The 20,242-nt window shown below is 40.6% G+C and overlaps 1 protein-coding gene and 1 pseudogene across 1 annotated transcript in view; both read right to left on the bottom strand.

The window, feature by feature from the left end:
* THRB (thyroid hormone receptor, beta) overlaps positions 1-20,242 on the bottom strand; it is a 549,876-nt gene that overhangs the window by 173,385 nt on the left and 356,249 nt on the right. The window lies entirely within an intron of this gene.
* LOC102833361 lies at positions 18,890-19,515 on the bottom strand (annotated as a pseudogene).

The following is a 20,242-nucleotide window of genomic DNA, read 5'->3' as shown; positions in this document are numbered from 1 at the left end:
TCAGATATGCAACTGAAGGCCCCCCCCTCCCCTTTGGCTTATTTAAAGCCTTCCCACAAATAACACATTTTGAAATCTCATACGGCATTCACTCAGAGCCATTAAGATGGGACAGGGACAATTAGGCTTTATCTTTTTATCAGCAGCCCCTTGCACACTGCCTGGCACATCATAACTAATATGCTCCAAAAAATGTTTGTTGATTGATTAACAAACTCACTCTGGAGGTTCAAGTCTAATCCTTCTATTCTGCCCTGATGTATTACAACATGGACTCTCTTAGGGGCAAGGAGAACATTGACTCTCTCAGTCAGAGGCTCCTGTTTGGATCCAACTGAAGGATGGGAATGACCTCATGAAAGTCTGACTGTTGGCTCCAGTCAACCATTGTCCCAATTTGTACACTGTCTTTACCTGCAGCAGAGATTTTTCTTGCTGAGTCTCCACACAACTTTTCCAGTAATTAGCTGGTATGGGTTGTGGTGGCCAAGCTGGACTACATTTCAGAATCATCTTGGTAGCTTTGAAAAATCCCAATGCCTAGGCTGTACCCAACACCAATTAATGCTTGGTCATCCAGTCCTCAAAGAACATTGTGATTCATTGGTCGAATTCTCCCCTTCCATGGAGTAGACAGACCTGAACTCCCAGTGTGCTGTTGTAGGATAAGCACTGGACTACTAACCACAGGTTTGGATGTTCAAAACCACCAGCTGCTCCTTGGAAAACCTATATAGGGTCACGATGAGTCAGAACTGACTTGATGGCACTTAACAACAACAACAATGTGGGAGCCTCAGAACTCTATTCCTGGCTAAGACACCTCATTTGTACCCACCACGCATCTGCCAGTGGATGCTTCCATGTTGCTATGATGCTTAACAGGTTTCAGTGGGGGCTTCCAGACTGAGACAGACTAGGAAGACAGGCCTGTAGATCTACTGTCAAGATTAGTCAGCAAAAACCCTATGGATCATAATAGTGCTGCCTGCAACTGATGGCCCAGGACTGGGCAGTGTTTTGTCCCATCATGCATTGGGTTGTCATGAGTAAGGCCTACTCGACAGCAGCCCAGGGTCAGAGTTTTGTAAAGCTCTCAGGATGACTTGGATGTGCAGCCAAGGTTGAGATCTATTGTCCTAAAGCAGTGTCTCAAGCAGTCTCTGAGCAGGTATGCCTTTTTGCTCTTGCTTTCTTATTTCTTCTCAACATAGCAGCCATAGTGGTCCTTTTAAATTTTAAGCAGCTCATGACTTTTCTCTGCTCAAAAACACACAGTGGCTCCAGGATGTGCCCCACTGGCCTGTCAGTCCCCATCTCCAGCCTGCCCGCTATTTCCCAAACATGGCATCTAAGTTTCCAGCACAGCGCTTTGGCTCCAGGATTGTTCCTCTTCCTGGATAGCTCATTCCCCAGACACCAGCTTGGGTCCATTTCCACCTTCATTAAATCTCGCCAACCTTAACTTCTCAGGGATACCTATTTGAATGATTACACCCAATTCCTTGCTATAACATACCTTTCTCTGTGTCCTGGCCTCTCTAATATTCCTTATCCTCCTTTTTAAAAAATCCACAGCACTTACCATCTTTGAATGATTTGAATGATCGCATGATTTCTCTGTTATTACCATTGTTTGTTTATGATATTGTCTTCTTCTGCAAGGAAGTCAGCTCTATGAGGACAGACATCTTTGCTTTGTTCAGTAATTATCCCAAGGGCTCAGACAGTATAACTCGTGCATACACACTCACAACTAAACTCATTGTTATGCCATTGAGACAATTCCCATTCATAGGGGGTTATTTTTGGCCTTAATCGCTACAGAAGCAAATCCCCAGCTCTTTCTCTTGCCAACCCACTGGATGGGTTTTAAATTAGAACTTTTAGATGAGTAGTCACACACAAACCATTTGCACCATCCAGGGGCCTCTGTGGAATATTGTTGTTGTTAAGTGCCATTGAGTTGATTCCAATTCATAGAGACCCTGTATAGGGTTTCCGAGGAGCAGTTGGTGAACTGGAAGCACCAACCTTGAGGTTCAAATCAATCTTGTAGTCCAGTGCTTATTCTACAAAACCACACCAGGAATACAGCAGTCCCTTAGTAAATACTTGTTAATTGAAAGACTAGATGGTCACCTCTTCAGATGGTGGTGAATGAAGAAGGGGGAAGCTCAGGGAAACAGTGAAGAGAATTAATTTTTTACAAACTACTGATTTTGAGGGACCACATTACCTGATCTGAATTAAAAGCAAAGGAAAGGGGCTTCCAGGCCATGTCTTTTTTCTTTTTTTTTTCAAATCACACAGACAGAAAATAGAATAGGTTGCCTTCTCGGGGCTCACCTAGCTGCAGGATGGAGAGTGATTGTAAAGGGTACCATTCCTTTTTGGGGTGATAAAAATGTTCTAAAATTAGATTATAGTGATGGCCACACAATTCTTCAAATGTACTTAAAATCCATGGGATTGTATACTTTAAATGTTATGGAAATTATGTCTCAATAAAGCTGTTAAACAAACACTGTTAACTGAAGCATCACACAGAGTGTTAACTCTAAAGCTGAAAAGGAAGTATGTTGATGTTGTTGTTAAGTGCTGTCAAGTCGGTTCTGACCCATAGTGACCCTGTATAGGGTTTTCTTGGAGTATTTGGTGAGCTTGAACCAGCAACCTCACAGTTCAAACAGATTGGCAGTCTGGAGCATTAATCCACAGTGCCACACCAGGACTCTTGAAAAAGAAGTATAAGCAGTCATTATTTCTTATCAGCCATGTGGGTTTTCTTTGGCTTGGGTTTTGAATTCTCTCTTCTTAATCAGGGCTGGGAAGGTTTTCCTTCATACTTATTTGCTGCCAGGGACATTTGTTTGTTGATAAAGAAAGCAACTGAAAATTCTTGATCAAGGCTTAATTCAAGAGTAATTTATTTGGATTAAATGAATTTCCCTTCATCTCCTAATGTTCTATAGTCTTGGTCAGAACTTCAGAAAAGCAAGCAGACACTTTGTATGAAACTGAGTGTTGCATAAGTTTGATGCTATTGAATTAGGAATGCCAAGAAAAATTCCAGCCACACTGATACCATTTGCTGATGCTCATGATCCCACAAACCAGTATTTAAATTAGCCTTCAGCTGGGCTGTGAGGTGCTGATTGGATAGCAGCACTGTGGACCTTCCTCCAACTTGCTGATGTTTGCTTATTTAATAGTATTTCATAGCATGAATGGAAGTCCTGGACTCCTGGCATGGTGCTGTGGGTTAACGCGCTGGACTGAAAAGTTGGTCTGAATTGCAAGGTTGATGGTTCAAACTCACCAGCTGCTCCTTGGCTACCCTATACAGGGTCTCTATGGGTCAGAACCAACTCTATGGCACTTAACAACAACAAGAAAAATGGGAGTCCTGCTGTGGCGCTGTGGGTTAATGCGCTGGACCCCAAGGTTGGTCTGATATGCAAGGTCAGTGGCTCAAGTTCACCAGCTGCTTCTTGGAAACCCTATACAGTGTTGCTATGAGTCACAACTGACTCCACAGCACTTAAGAACAACATGGACTGATACAATGAAAACACTATAGATAACTCAGTCAGGACCATTCTCCCTTCCCAGACACCAACAGCACATCGTGTCAGGCTCAGAAGAGGAAAACCCTTCTTCCTGTTCCCCTGCCCATTTCTCTACTCAGCATAGAAGGTCTGCTTGACCTAGAGTCAGGAGGCTACCCATCGTCCTCGCTTCCACGTTCTCATGGGGACTCGTAAGGTCTGAGTGAGGCTGTGATACAGTGAGACTTGGAGATGGCTTCTGTGTGTTCCAGAGAAATCTTGAGGAGGGTACAGGCAGTATGTCACCAACAACCAACAACCAGGAAGAAGAGATGTTCAGAGTGATTTTCTGCTCATTGATGAAACAGGGTTAGAGAGGCTGAGGAACTTGCCTGTTGTCAGCCCACTGGTACGAGGAAGAGTTAGAATGCCAACCCAGTGTGAGTGTGCTTAATTGCTGAGCCGTACTGCTTTTACCCTCCATGTGCATGTCACCAAGCTGGGTGCTACGCCGAACATCCTGATGAGTAAGCTCTATTCCTTCTCCTTGGCAAGCATTGACTGGTAGAAATGACAGAGCGCACACAAACGACTCTAATTAAAGGACGCTGTATTGCATTCTATCAGAGATGCCGCAGGCCATGGGAGGGCGTGGGAGGAAGAGATTAATTAAAAAAATAAAACACCCACAAATAACTCTTCAAAACACAGATGCTCCACAAATCATCATGCTCTCCTTTGCACAGAAGCCATGCCAGTCTTCCCAGTAAAGATCTATCTGGAAATGGAGGGTCTTTTGGGTTGTGGGTTATGTGAAGAGTAAGTGATTGAACCGAAGCAGTTCTCACCCTGCAATCCCAAGGCGTGGGTAGAATATCACTGAGAGATTGTTTTGATATTATTGGTACATTTGTCCTAAAAGAAGACGATCGTATGTCCACTACAGGAGTGTTGTGAGGATACAATGAGTTTGTACAAGAAAAGCGTTTAGGATACTCTCTTGTGCAGAGAGTTTGGACTCAGTAAAGGTGAGTTGTTATTGTGATGCTTGGTTAACCCTGGGATCTGGAGAGTTGAGTTTTAGGTATCACAGGCTTAATTCCATAGAGTCCTCGTTATTTTGTTGTACAGTGTTATATAAATGAGCCAAAGATGACCTCTGTGTATTAGCCTTAAGTTGTTTATTCCTTCATAACAGGCTGAGGCCCATAAGCCCCAAACACTCACCAGTGCCAAACTCAAATTTTAATACATCCAAAGGTTTTTTAAAAATAGCCCCAAATAAGCAGATATTTGGCCAGTTAGAGCCTGCCTGCTTTTCATGCAGCGTGAAACCATGTCCAACATCTGGTAGTCATAGATAAGATAAATCCTACAATCCTACAGACCTCAAGTTGCTGTTGACCTTCAGAACCCTCTGACCCAGAGATGCCCTCGCTAGCTACCCTCTCCTTGCTCTGCTCATTCCTGCTCTCTGAAGTTTCCTGGCCTTCTTCCCTTTCAAGTATCCCCTGCCTCACACCATTTGCCTTTGAAGGAGCTCCTTCTGTGAGGGACTGTCCTTCTAAATGAAAACCTATTCAAGCATTTGCCCCAATAAATAGCTTATTGTACAACACCACTATTTCATGGTCAGATTTTTCCTTGGGTAGCCCCCAGATTCTTCAAATCCACATAGAAGGGCTGGAAAGCACAGCTGTATCCTTTCTGTGGGGTAGCTATGGTGGTGGGGTCAGCAAGGAGAGAAGGGAGCGGAGTCCACTTTAAGCCTCATCATTCCTATTGGGAATTTTGTTTCCCTCAATTACTGTTATCTTTGGAAGAGCCACAGCATTAAATATATTATGGGTCAGTAAGGATCAAATAATTTGTTTTTTAAAAAAAATTGCTAACATTAACAATGAATGGCATCTTCATCTTCAGCATGATACTATGTAAATGAGAATTGATAAAAGAAAAACCCACTTCTCTGGGTGTCCCCAGAGAAGCATTTGTAAAATAGGTGGTTTTTAAGCTGTGTTGCAACAATTAAAAGGTTTGGTTTGGGTGGTCCCTGTTGGGATTTTAACTACCGCTTTCTCAATAAAAGAATATTTCAATCAATGTGGGTTTTTTTTTTTTTATCACAACTTATACTTTGCTCAAAAATATAGCTTTAATACCCAAACGATAGTTTTTATGACTATGGTTTGGAACACTTCTAAATAACTCTTGCAGCTACCTTAAGAATCAAGAGAAAGTTTATGGTAAGCACGAGTCACTTACCTACCCATTGTCTTATATGAAAAGGAAAGACAGTGATCTTTGACTGTAACATTCCATCATCAACATTTATTACTGCCATAGATAAAAATGGACCATTAGAATTTCCGGAAAGAAAAAAATCATGTGATTTGCAAACAAAGATTTCTAGAGAAAGAGAAATTAAGCAATTTCTCTTATTCTTTCTTTCTGTTGTGACAGTAACTGCATTTTACAGTCAGGGGAACGGAGGTTAAGAGTTCTGACTCCCTTGTTGGAGGTCTCAAAGTAGAAGAGAGAGCCAGGAATTGAATTCCGGTCTCATGGACACAGATTCTATGCTCTAAACCACTACACTTATCTGCTTCTTGCAGTAAGGGTAAGAGTTACACACATTTATAGTGTCTGTTTACATTTGTTATTTCATTTGATTATCTTTGTTTTACAGAGGATGTTAAGGCTCGGATGTTAAAGGGCAAATAACTGGTGTATAGGAAAATTTGGGCTCAAAATTATGTCTCTTGACCCCTAATTCAAATTTCTTCTTAAAGAATCTCTTAAACCTTTTTTGAATGGAAAAACCAAAATTCAAACCCATTGACTTTGAGGTGATTCCAACGCAGGGTGATGTATAACTGAGTAGAAGTGACCCATGGGGTTTTCTTGATGGTAATGTTTACTGAATCATTTTGCCAGGCCTGTCTTCACATCATTACTGGGTAGCTTCAAAGTATTAGACTTTAGAATGGAAGGGTCTGACAAATAATTGTAGGTGTCACTGCTTATTAAAGACAAAAGCTGAGCCACATTTGTACCTACAGAGTAGTTTTTAAACACAAAATATCTAGCTCAGAATATTAAGCAGCTGGAATTTTAATGTACAGAACACAGGGCCTGACACAAATTATTTGAAAAGTTCACTTTTGATGAGTTTGAAACTCTCTCATATACCCAGACCTGTATCGGTGAGACACATTATCTAAGTGGCAGGCAGACATTTCTTGTTAGATATGAGACATTTTCTGAGTTCAGTAAAGGTTACATGGTTGTTCAGAAAATTAGAGGTTCTATTAATAATCACTGTTCCATTTGATTCAGGATATTACTCTTATTATTTTGGAGTTGAACAAATGAGAATAAATCTCATAAGTGGTACCAATTGGGTTGGTGTTGCTTTTGCTATGTGTCGTGGAGTCGGTTCTGACTCATAACGGCCCTGCATAGGTTTTCTGAGGCTGTAAATCTTTATGTAAGCAGAAAGCCTCATCTTTCTCCTGCAGAATGGCTGGTAGTTTCGAACTGCTGACCTTGAGGTTATCAGCCTGATTTGTAACCACTATGCTGCCAGAGCTCCTTTATGGGTTATATAAGGTCTTAGAAATCATTTGCTCTGGTCCTGCCAAGGTAACTGCAGTTCCAGCCACCACACTGTTGTTGTTGTTATGTGCTGTGGAGTCTGTTCCTACCAATAGCAACCCTGTGTAGGGCTTCTGAGGAGCAGCTGGTGGGTTTGAACCACCAACTTTGCAGTTCAAATGACTTTGCAGTCCGGCGCATTAACCCACAGTGCCACACCAGGATTCCTAGCCATCATGTTAGGGGTGAGTTAATTAAATGTTTGACCAAATATAGCAGTTGATCCTTTTTTATGGCCCACAAATGATGTTATAAATTTTGGCAGAAAAGAAGATTCACCAACCCCGCTGTATATGGTTTCTGAGGTTGTAAATCTTTGTGGAAGTGGAAAGCCTCATCTCTCTTCTGTGGACAAGCATCAACCTTGTAGTCAGTAGTCCAATGTTTATCCTACTGAGCCACCAGACTCCCAACTGGGTTGTTGTTGTTAAGTACTGTCATGTTAGTTTTGACTCATAGCAACCCTGTATTGGGTTTCCAAGGAGCAGCTAGTGGGTTTGAAGCACTGACCTTGCGGTTAGCAGTCCAGTGCTTATATATTGCAGCTTATCTTACAGCACCACACCAGCACTCAAACTGGTATGGGTTGTTGTTTCTGTTAAGTGTCGTCGAGGTGGTTCTGACTCATAGTGACCCTGTATAGGGCTTCCAAAGAGAGGCTCATGAGTCTGAAGCACCAGTCTGGCAGCTCAAACCGACCTTGTGGCTGAATGTTTATCCTGTAATACCACACTAGGACTCCAATTGGTCTGGGTAGGAGCATGTGAAATTCACTCACTCAGATTCCAATCCTTCACAGGTTCCAGGTGTAACTCCATATTGATGCTGTCAGAGGAGTATATAAAGGGATTATCAGTGGTTACTGCACTAACAAAGGAAGGCTCTTTTCTTGGAAAGTCGAGAGACATTCAAAATTTGGGAATCAATAGTTGTTCAAAAGGAAGGTTTAGAATAAAGGAATAAGATGGCTGCTTTCCACTTATAAAACCACCGACTTTCCAGTCCAAAAGCTGGGTGCCAGTTAGTTACCTGTTGCTTCTCAGTTCTAAATCTACCCTTCTATTCTCTGTTCTGTGATGCTGGGACTGGGACTTTGCAAACTCTTTCCTCGAGTTCCTTGTCAGTTGGCTTTCATTCTGCCAATAGGAGGCACTAGAGAGAGGCTGTGGTTCAATGGGAGAATTCTCATTCTCCATGGGGGAGACCCAGTTTGACCAATGCACCTCGTGTCTGTCAGTGGATGTTTACGAGTTGCTATGACGCTTAACAGGTTTTAGCAGAACTTCCACACTTAAACAGTCTAGGAAGAAAGGCCTGACGATCTATGTCTCAAAGTCAGTCAATGAAAACACTGTGGATCCCAAGAGTCAAATGCACAACTGATGGCACAGGATTGGGCAGTATTTGTTCCGTTATGCATGAGGTCTCCGTGAGTTAGAGGCTGACTCAACTATGGCGGCTAAAAGCAACACCAGAGTGGTGACAAGTGAAAGGGCTGGTTCTGTTCACTTTCTTTTTCATGTTTACACAAGTCTCTTCCAGCAGTGGCTGTTGGAACCTCCTGTCCTTTTACAGCGCTTCAAAAACCAGTCTTTTTGCACCCTGTATATGTTCTAGCAGCTCTAAGCACCCCTGCTTTGGTTCTCTGAGCACCAGCTCCACAGGGTCGCTCCTCTAAATTCCTAGAGTGTTAGTTCCCTCATCTCTAAAGGTGACAGACAGCTGCTTTCTACAACTAGTTACTCCCATGCTTCTTACTGCTTTTTAGTACTCCATAACCCACATAGTAACCAACTCCTGAACTGAATCCTTCTGCTTGAATAGCCTAGTGGGATTGTTTTACTGCCTGGCCCTGAATTGTGGTGTGCTAGCTGCAAGCTTGTGGAATATACCGGCTCTTTACAATAGTGAAGCCTCAGAAAAAACAGCGTTAGCGGAATTCAAACCTGTTCCTGCTAAGTGTGAGGAGTTATTCTTTTTAGTCAAGAACTGAGTGTGTGAGAAGACCTGAAGGACAGTGAAATGAAAGGCTTCAAAGTATCTCATATTTTAAAAAAATATATAGTTTTAGCATAGAAATAATACCTGTTCATATTGGAAATGTTTGCAAGTGCAGAAAATATTAAGAAGGAAAAAATTTAAAACATATCTGAGAGTTAACTACTGCCAATATTTTGGCATATTCTTTCTAGTCTTTTTTTTTTTTTTCTGGTAGCGTAGTGGTTACGAATCGGGCTGCGAACCTTAAGGTCAGCGATTCGAAACTACCAGCCGCTCCGCGGGAGAAAGATGAGGCTTTCTACTCCTGTAAAGATTTACACCCTCGGAAACCCTGTACAGGGTCGCTATGGGTCGGAACCGACTCCACGGCACCTAACAACAACAACAGCAACAACAATACTTCTGTAGGAGTCCTGGTGTGGTGCTGCTAGTTAATGCACTGGACTGCAACGTTGGTTTGCACTGCAAGGTTAGTGGTTCAAGCTCACCAGCTGCTCCTTGGAAGCCCTACACAGGGCTGCTATGTGTCGGAACCAACTCAACAGCACTTAACAACAAAAACCAACTTACCAACTACAGTCCTGGTGTGGCACTGTAGAATAAACAGTGGACTGCTAACCACAAGGTCAGTGGTTCAATCCCACCAGTTCTTCCATGGAAATTCTATACAGGGTCACTATGTGTCAGAACTGACTGCAGAGCACTTCACAACAACAATAGTACTTTTTAAAACGAATGATTATTATTAAACAACATTTGGTAGAATTTCACATGACAACACATCAAATTCACTCCAGAAAGGGGGTGGACTGGCTTCATTACAAGGACAACTCGTGTCTCTTACTTGGAACTTTAAAACATAAAAACCCATCAGTAGGGTCTAGTTTAACAAACTATATGACAATCATGCAACGGGATTAAAAAAGGAAGAAACTCATTACGAGGTTATGAGTTGATATAGAATAATCTTCAAAAGTTGGTAAGTGAAAAAAGCCAAGCCCCTAACATTTTATATAGTATGCAACATTTGTATATTCAAAGATGAAAGAAGAATATATGAGTCTACAAGGAATATCTATGGACACCTAAGAAACTAACCATGCTATTTGTCTATGAGGAAGGGGACTGGATGGTTAAGGGATGGGGGCTGGAGGAAGACTTTTTACTGCAGACTTTTAATACATCCAGGTATGAATGTATAAGACATTCTGAATTCTGAAAAGAAGAAAAGAAAGAAATACTACAGAATAAAGTGAATATAATATAAATTTTGAAAAATTTGAGGAACAACTGAGATATAATGCAGAATTGTGAACACTACATGCAATAACGGTTGTGGTAGTTGCATATAACAAACACTGTTTACAAAGATGACAAATGTGCATAGTGTAAGTGGCTTTCTATTTATAAAAGGTACAGATTTAGTCTTCCTTTTTAAGTATGCCTCAAGTGTAAAAGTTGTAAACACAACTACTGACAGGGGCTAGTCCTAATTCATTAATTTAAGAAATATGCACAGGCACTGAGAATACGGCAGTAAATAAAAACAGGGTGAAAAAAATCCCTGTTCTCATGGAGCTTTTGATCCAGAATTGGGACAAATCATTACACAAATACATCTTATGCAGAACTGTAAACAATGGAGGAGAATGGGAGGGCAACAACAGAGCCATGAATGACTCTGGTCCAGCTATTTCCTTTACAAGGGAGGTGGTAGGTAGTCCACTCCAGCAGAGATGTTGTATGGAATAGCAGTGACAGCTTTGCCAGATCTTCAGATTTCTGGAGGAGACCAGAAATCCAAATTTGTATTTGAAATCTGAGTCTTAAGCCCCAGTTGAAACAAAACCACTGTTGGTCAAATAAAACACATATTGCTGGCCCAAGCTGGCTCTGTAGCCAGCCAGTTCAAATCTCTAAAGAAATGGGATTGAGTTTTAAAACAAACACTCCAGAACTTGTAAGCCCTGTCATCTTATGAAGCTAGGCATGGTTTTCATTTCTCCAGACATTTCTGGAACTCCTCATTGAAAGCCAGTTGGCCTTTCAGAGCCATTTGTTTGCTCACCGCACAAGAAAACCTGTTTCATTTTGGAGCTACATCTTATTGGGGGGTCAAATGCTATTGCTCAACTTGATCCCTGAGTTTATTCACCAGATTTGATTCTTCACATTTCAGAATTTTCTAAAAATCAACTTTACTCTCAAAAAGGCTGAGGATGTGTTTAATAAAGATAATATACACTTGGCCTTGAAAGCAATCCCAAAAGAGATATAGCAGATACTTAGAATAAAGGCACTAACATGAAAATAAATATCTTTCCAAGGTAATTATTGGAAAGATTAGCACTTAAATGTCTAAATTTCAACTCAAGGCTTCTAGGTTTACAGGCACTCAGTAAACGGCTCAATATTTGGAGTTGGTTGACAGCTATATGGTGATTTCTTTTTATCTCACAAAGGACTTAGTTCTTTGGGTTCAATTGATTGTTACAAGATTGCTTTTCTATGGACCTTTGGCATGTGCTTCCACCCAAACAAAAGCTTTGTGCCAAACACAACCGTGAGCACGTACATCATTTTTATTTTCCTGTGATCAGTGGCATAGTTTCTGTGGTCAGCTAATGTCATTAGTCATGTAGAATTCCAGTGAGAAAGAATGCAGAGCTTTTTATGAGCCAATTACAGCTTGGATTTTCCTCCTTAACAATATGTATACATCAGAAGCTGCAAGTTTACATTTAAAAAATATTTGTAGAGATTAGGAAATACATAATTCACTTACTGCATTTTCATAAAAATAGAGTATCAAAAGTTTGCACAATATTCAACCAACCAGTCAACAGTATCTAAAGATACTGGTGCTAAAGCACCCATCTTAGATCTAACATGTTCATCTGTCTGTCAATCCATCCATCTAGGAAATATTTACTGAGAATCTACTATGCATCAAGTAGATACTTAGATGTAAAACAAAAACAATACATAGAATAAGGAGCTCTGGTAGCTTTGTTGTTATGAATGGGCTGCTAACCTCAGGGTCAGCAGTTCGAAACTACCACCTGTTCCACAAGAGAAAGATGAGGCTTTCTGCTTCAATAAAGATTTACAGCCTGGGAAAACCTGTGTAGGGTCGCTGTGGGTCAGAATCGACTCCACGGCACATCACCACCAACTACCAACCTTGGCGCTTATAGAGTTTATTGTCTAATAGGAGAGAACAGATATTAATGAAAATAATTATGTAGGTCAGTGTAATATTATAGCTATGTATAATTGTACAAAGGAAAAATTAATATGAAGTATTTCATAGATTAGTCAGGAAAGGCTTCCTAGAAGACATTCCTAGAAATGAATTGGGGTGAAATTCAATGAGGAGGTTGCCCAGATAGAAGGAGAGAGAAGGGTTGCCCAGATAAGGGTTGCCCAGATAGAAGGGGAGAGAAGGGCATCTCGAGTATAAGAAAAAGAATGTGCAACGGCTCTACAAAGAAGGGGGGAGCGTGTCCCACATAAGGGGTGATAGAAGGCTGGTGTAGGTGGAGCCACTACCAGTTAGGAGCATGGCACAAGATGAGGATGGGCAGGCAGACAGAAGTTCAGAGCCTTTTAGACCTTTGACAGGATGTTTTTTTCAAGTTTTGAAATTATGAACTGAGTGATAATTTATATGGGAGAACAATGGCTTTACACCATTGTTTCATTGCAACGATTACAACCTCCTCTTGTGTATCATCATTCAACAGAATTTGCTTCCATTGCCTGTTTTTTTTTTTTGGGGGGGAGGGGTAGGATGTTCACAGAAACACTCAGGAATATTTAATAATTTAAACAACCAAAGGGCCCATTCTGCAAGGCTGCCTCCTGGCCGCCAGCACCCAGTCCCTCTCTTTCCATGAGTCTACAGTCCTCACCTTTAGGCAGAGTTTTAATATTTATTCTAAATCAGAAGGTGTTCTAGGGTTTTAAATGAAGGAAGTGGAATTGGTCAGATTAGTCTTTTGAAGAAGTCAATGTGTAGGAATAAATTAGAGGAGGCAGTGAGACATGAATATGTGATTCATTTGCATATAATAAATGGTAACTAAAGGTGTTGACATGAATGAGATTGCTTTGCAGAGTAGACAAGAAGAGAAGAGTAAGTATGGCCAATATTTGAGAAACTCCAATACTGAAAAATAAGGAAGAAAAACAGCTTCCAGAGAGTCTGAGATGCAAAGAAGCTAGCAAGGGAGTTTGTAAGGTACAGAGAAATCTAGCTGAGTATTAGGTCATGGCATCCCAGGGAAGACTATCCTGTCAGGAAAGAGAGTGTGATCATCAGGGGTACTGAATGCTGCGGAGAGGTCAAATATTCAGGAGACTATCGCTGAATTTAACAACATGAAGCCACCAGTGACCTTAATGGTTGCTACCTGCTGGTGGGAAAGGTGCTGAGGCCAGAAAGATTGGGATGAAGTATAAGAGGAGATGATGATACAGAGATGGTGAGCGTTGATGACATGCTTGAGAAGTGTGACTGTGAAGCAGAGAAGAAATGGAGAGCTTGCTACAGGGATGCGTAGATGACAGTCCCGTTTCTTAAATGGGAGATGTGAACATATTTCAAAGCTAATGAGAAGGATGTTCATGACAGTGAGAGGTTCAACATATGAGTGAGGGAGAGAGTGAGGAGAGGATAAATGACGCTGAAAGGTTTCTAAGCAAGTCCTATCCAAGCAGAGATATGAGGGGTCTTCCAAAATTTTTTTATGGAAAAATGCCACTATCTTTTATTTCTATTTTCCACAAACGTTTTTCAAATTCCCTCATATGTGTTTCAGGTCAAAGAAGAGACGTATCTTCTATTACAGTGGGAAGAAGAGGGGATGGGCACAGATGTAGTTGTAGGTGGGTTTGTATTACTTGACGTCAGAATGATCCTGTCTGATGGGTTTCATTTTCTCTCACGCAGGATGTGAGGTACTCTGATGACGGCATTCAAGGTTTGTGGAAAATGATTATGCATGAAACTGTCATTACAGAAAATGGAAGAGTGAATTCAACAGAGACAGCAGGATTTCAGGAAAAAGAAATTGGGCCTGGTGATAGGAAATCCTATCAGCACCCATCAACTTCATTCAGTCACATTGTTTTTTAAAGCAGGCCTAGCCAAAGCTCTGGACAGGAAGTTAGGAGATCTAGATTATTAATCACTACAGTTATAGCTTGTCATGTGACCCTGGGCACATCCTTCTCTGTTTCTCCAATTTATCAAATACTTAGATTAGATAATTAATATATAAAGTCTCTTTCCAGCTTTAAACTTCTATGAGACCTTCTTATCAAGATTTCTCAATTTATTTAGTTTTTAATTAAAAGATGACATGTATTTTTACAAGCTCTATAGGAAAACACAAGCTTTATAGGAAAAAAGAAATCTATGTAATATATATTGCTATGCTCAATGGGCATATCCTATCTGGTAGATCTACATCAAAATCAGAGGATGAAAAACTTCATCTGAACAGGACCAGATAAAACTATTTTAGGATTTTGTGAGTCAAACAAGACTCATAACTTATCAACTATGTTGTATATTATAAAAACAGCTATAGACAATCCAAAAATGAATGAGCCTGGTTCAACAAAACTTTATTTACAAAAACAGGTAGTGGGCTGGATTTAGATGTGAGTTGTAGGTTGCCAACTTTTGATCTAAATAGTAGGATATTCTGGTTTCTTTTATGGAATGTCCAGCATTTCTTTTGGGGACTGTCCAATCTCTTTACTTGGTCTCAAGAATGAAGAACTTCCCAAAATTGACACATAGTAGATTGTACAATGCATTGAACACACTAACCAAGTGTTGTGTGGGTCATCCATCAACCACAGTCATGATTCGGCTCTGAGAATGGCAAAGCAGAGCCCAGCCTTCAGCAGCCATTCATTCCACTTCAGCTCGGAGAAGTCTGTAGCTAAGAACTCACTTATGGGTTGGCATTTCATACCCAGAACACCACTTCCAAACCAGTGAGTGACCTGACAAACAACCTACCGCATGGATAGTCACAGTCTGTAGCTTTTGGAGATCAAATTGTTGTAACAAATCAAAACAGTCTCTTTGCATTAATTTATTTAGCACAGGTTGGGGAGGGACTCCTGTGAGCAGAGCAGAGAGCAAAGGAAAAAAGGTGAAAGGAAGCATGCTAGGAAGCAAGATTTGGCCTCTACAATTGGGCCCAAAAATCATTTGAGGGAAGATGGGAAAATTCACAAAGGGCACCCAGCTATGCAAGTGACGCCTGAGATCCACTGGGGTGGTAGGGGGCCCCGCCAGTCTGGAGCAAGGAGACAGGAAAAGGCTGAGGGTCTGTTGCTCTGCTGGCTCCCCTGGGTGGGCCTGGTTTCAAAACTAAATAAACTTGGAAAAGCCAGAGGGGAGGAAGGAAAGAAACAAACAAACAAGTAGAGCTTCAGTTTATGGTTTCTCTCGACCTTCATTCCCAGCCCTGTTCTATGCTCCCTGTGATGCCATTTCTCCTGTGAGTCAGCCAAGCCTTTCCTGAAGTACTGCACTCTGTACTTAATAGTCAACAACCATCCAGTGGCTATTAAGTCAATTCTGACTCACGGCGCTTCCTTGTGTGCCAGAGTAGAACTGGGTTCCATAGGGTTTCCAATGGCTGTGACCTTTTAGAAGCAGATTGCCAGGTCTTTCTTCTGAGGTGCTTCTCGGTGGATTCAAACCACCAACCTTTCAGTTAGTTGCCAAGTGCTTAACTGCTGTGCCATCCAGGGCCTTCTAGAGTTAGCAATTTCATGTGAGCTAGCTTTGCTCCCCAGTTAGACTAAAAGTATGTGGGAGCTATCTCTTGTTTTATGTTGAGTACAGATACAAAATTACCATTAATACCAATAGCGTTTATTCTGTCAATTTTCCCATCATCAGTAGTTTATACTCTGTACTTAGGCAGTTGTTGTTGTTATGTGCCGTGGAGTCGGTTCCGACTCATAGCAGTAGGTACGATTATTATTTTCTGTTTCAACAGGGTGTAATTCAGGCATAGGGGTTAAAGAACTAGAACAAGGTTACTTGTAAGTAGTAGAAACAGAATTCAAACCAGGTTGCCTTGACTCTGAGGCCTAACCTCACAGAAGTACATGCCTTTTCTAGGGTTTAGAGTTGGAAGGAACCCCAGAGATTGTTTGATTCAGTGCCTTATTTTTAGACATGGAAATGGAAAATTAAAAGGCTTGCCCAATGTCACAGAGGCACTGGCTGAGAAGCTCACTTGGCTCCTTGATGGCTACTATCACAGCGCCCAATGCTGCCCAATGAGTATCTAAGAAGTCGTCGATGGAAAACAAAGAGGATGATTAATCTGGACAGAAGTTTTCTTCAGTGTGCTGGAAGGGACATTTCCCCTACACAAAGACAAATTGGCTAAGATGAACAAGTAAGGAATCACTTTAAATCGCAAAGAACACTGGATAGCTAAGTGCCAGCACATTTTTAAACAGGGACAAATTGCACATTTTAACTATGTCATGAAAAGGAGTGTGGTTCCCTAAGCTCAGAATGAAATATTTAATGGAAAACTGAAACAAAGGACACTTTGTGTTCAGGCACGAAGCTGACAAAAGCCGAAATGAGTATGTTCTTTATAGCATATGCCACTTGGTCAGGATAAGAACATACCACCTTAGGACTCTTGAGAACCTTTGTTTTAAATGGTCAGAGTGCATCCAGCTTTGAAAAGTCCAGTGAACTTTTAGCCCAAATTTACCACAACAAAGATTTATCACACACACAAAAATAGAGCAGTAACTAGCTTTCTTTCCTATTTAAAAAAATAAAAGCTGAAGTCCTAAAAATTATTTCCCATATCAAAGACTAGAAGGGAGGTGGTGACGGTGGTTATGTGCATTGGAGTAGGTTCTGACTCATAGCGACCCTGTATGGGGTTTCCGAAGCTGTAAATCTTTATGGGAGCAGAGAGCCTCATCTTTCTCCTGCTGAACAGCTGGTAGTTTCGAACTACTGATCTTAAAGTTCACAGCCCACTTCCGTAACCGCTATGTGTTAAATATATTGATAGTCCTTAGCATTTTATGGAAACTCTTTAAAATTGGGTGTAAAAGAAATTAGTCATAGGTTTAGCTTCATTAAAATCAAGATGATTTTCATCTATCCAAAGAAATAATTAGATGTGTGGATTTGCAAGTTGTTTTAATTATTTTTTTCATATTAAGAAAGTCTGAATTTTATTTAACACTATATCTGAGGCACTAATGAGAATAAAGGAAGAAAGTTAACATCAAATGCCACATTTAATTTGAAGGAGTCTCAATGATAACGAAAGCACTCAGACTGTTCCCAATACTGAATGTATGAAATGCCATGTTTACAATACACATAGTACACTATGGGAACTTCCTATAGAAACCAGGTAGTTTGAATATCTACAAAGTCTTCCAATCTGAAGACCCCAACACATTGTTCTGCTGTTTTTCTCAATTGCAACCCAGAACTCTACAGACAAAACGAACAATACTTATGAAAACTTACGGGGGCCACGGAGCCTCTGAGGGACTGTGATGTTGGCCCTGAGAAACAAGTTCACTCTCTTAAGGTTCAACCATTATAATGACAGCTAAAGCCTAAAAGTCTTAGTACTTACAGCTCAGATCAAGGGAACAATTTTCTTTAAGTGGTAATTTCACTTACATAGAAAAACCACTGTTCTTCAAACAGAAAATTCATACTATATTACTGAATATTTTAAAGTGACTTTTACTTCTTTGCGAAGAAGGGGCCAGAATAATAATTAGGAATTTTAGAAATGAGAATGAAAGTTCATTCAAGGTTAATAAAGTGATTCTGTTGTCCAACAACATACACCCGCCAAAAATTTACTTCTACCCATATGGCCAAGATAAACACATTTTAAAAATTAAAAGCTATTATTATACAAGGAAATATTTTTAACCTATCAATATCAAAGTAAAAAAGAAAGAAAAAAGAACTTTGGACAGCTAGTATTTTCTTAGGGCTTTCTTTGAAACTGTTTACTACAGTTATTATTTCAACAAAGTTAAGAATTGGGGATAAAAATAATTATATTAAAGCCCAAATAGAAAAAAAAAACAACCTAAAATTGGTATTAAATTATACCAGTAGTCCAATATTTCTAATGATTCTATCATTTCTAAATCCCTCCACAAAAGGGCATTACAATTCTTCAGTTCCTTGCAAACAGTTCTTAATGTTGAAGTGATAGTACAAATTATTAATTATTGGTATTATACAATAAAGCATGATGAAAAATATTTAAATAAGGCTAATATTCTACTGGAGAGTAAGTCCAATAAACAGAATATTTTATCTTTATATTTTCATCCATTGATGATATTTTATGGGCTAATTTGGAAACATGACTTTTTTTTGAAGCAATGAACGTTAGCCATATTTTTGCTCAGGAATGCTATTATACACATACAATACAGGGTATTTTACAGCAGATACTAGTTTGCCAAGCTTCAGAAGGCAAAACACTAAAGTTGTGAATTCAATATTGTCCAGCTATTTGTGTCTCCTTGCCCTGGAGAATCTGGTGGCACGTGCTGTTGAGAGACCACCCTGTGGCTACTACTGCTCTTGTCTCTGTTGAATCCACTATGATAGAACGTTAGTGTCCTTAAGATGCAAGACCTAGCAAAGAGCCTCCCACAAATCCACTGGATATCACGATGTTCTGTTTGATAATTTCTGTTGCTTCTTTAATTATGTTGTTGGTTTCAGGCACTTCTTTATTTGCTTGTTTCTTAACCTGTCTTTTTGCTTTGTTCACATCTTTTCCAACTCTCTTCTAGTCAATAGTGGTTGCGAATCGGGCTGTGAACCGCAAGGTCAGCAGTTCGAAACTACCAGCTGTTCCGCGGGAGAAGGATGAGGCTTTCTACTCCCGTAAAGATTTACAGCCTCGGAAACCCTGTACAGGGTCGCTATGAGTCAGAGCCGACTCCACAGCACATAACAACAACAAAAACTGTGACTGGCAATCTGATGGAGAAGAAAGCCACCACCTATGGCAGTTGCTGCAAGTTTTACAACTTTCTGGAACAAAAATCCAGCGCACCAGTGAGTCACTCCACCCATTACAATCTGAGTGGCTACTGAGTATTTTTCTACCATAGGTCCTGAACTGTGGCCAAACACTCGATTCCACCAGTGGTATCTTCTTGCATACTCAGCTAAATCCAGCATTTCATATGACTTGTCATCACTTTCATATTCTTGGGGAGAGGGGTTCCGGGTCGCCATGATTCCCAAGTTGTTTTGTTTTTAAAAGACAGTTATACTGAGATAATCATTAATATCTACAGCTTTTATTCTGTTAATTGCCATGCTAGACAATTCACCCATCTGAAGTGTACAAGCAATGGATGCTAGCATATTCATGGGGTTGTGCAATCACCAGAGGTATGGTGATGGTGGTCTACATTATTCATCACCTCCAAGAAACCCTTTAGAATCAACTCTCTATCTTCCCATCCCCCTTAGCTCTAGGCAACCACATATCTTTTTTCTGTCTCCATAAATTTGCCTCTTGTAAACACTGTATATGCAGAATCATATACTATGGGGCCTCTTGTGACCAGACATTTTTGTTTCAATAGTAATCTTGTTCAGTGTACAACTACGGTGGGTGGGGGAGACCATGAAACAAGGGTTTTTCCTGGGTGCACTGTAGGTGCACTTTTCTTTTTGTTCTCCTGGTGTGGCACTGCAGGATAATGCACTGGACTGCAAGGTCTGTTTGAACCACAAGGTTGGCAGTTCAAACTCACAAGCCACTTCTTGGAAACCCTATAGAGGGTCACTATGAGTTGGAACCAACTCAATGGCATTTAATAACAACAACAACTCATAGGTTGCCATCTGAGTAGCCAGACAGCTTTCACAATGTGTAGCACCTGAGAGTCATAAACTACACAATAGTGACAAGAATGTTGTAACAGAACAGTTGTCCTTACTCTATGATTCCAAC

This window comes from Chrysochloris asiatica, unplaced genomic scaffold, assembly GCF_000296735.1.
Source record: "Chrysochloris asiatica unplaced genomic scaffold, ChrAsi1.0 scaffold00030, whole genome shotgun sequence".
NCBI classification, from domain to species: Eukaryota; Metazoa; Chordata; class Mammalia; order Afrosoricida; family Chrysochloridae; genus Chrysochloris; species Chrysochloris asiatica.
Note: the sequence above shows the minus strand (reverse complement) of the source record. Positions and strands in the feature narration are given on the sequence as shown.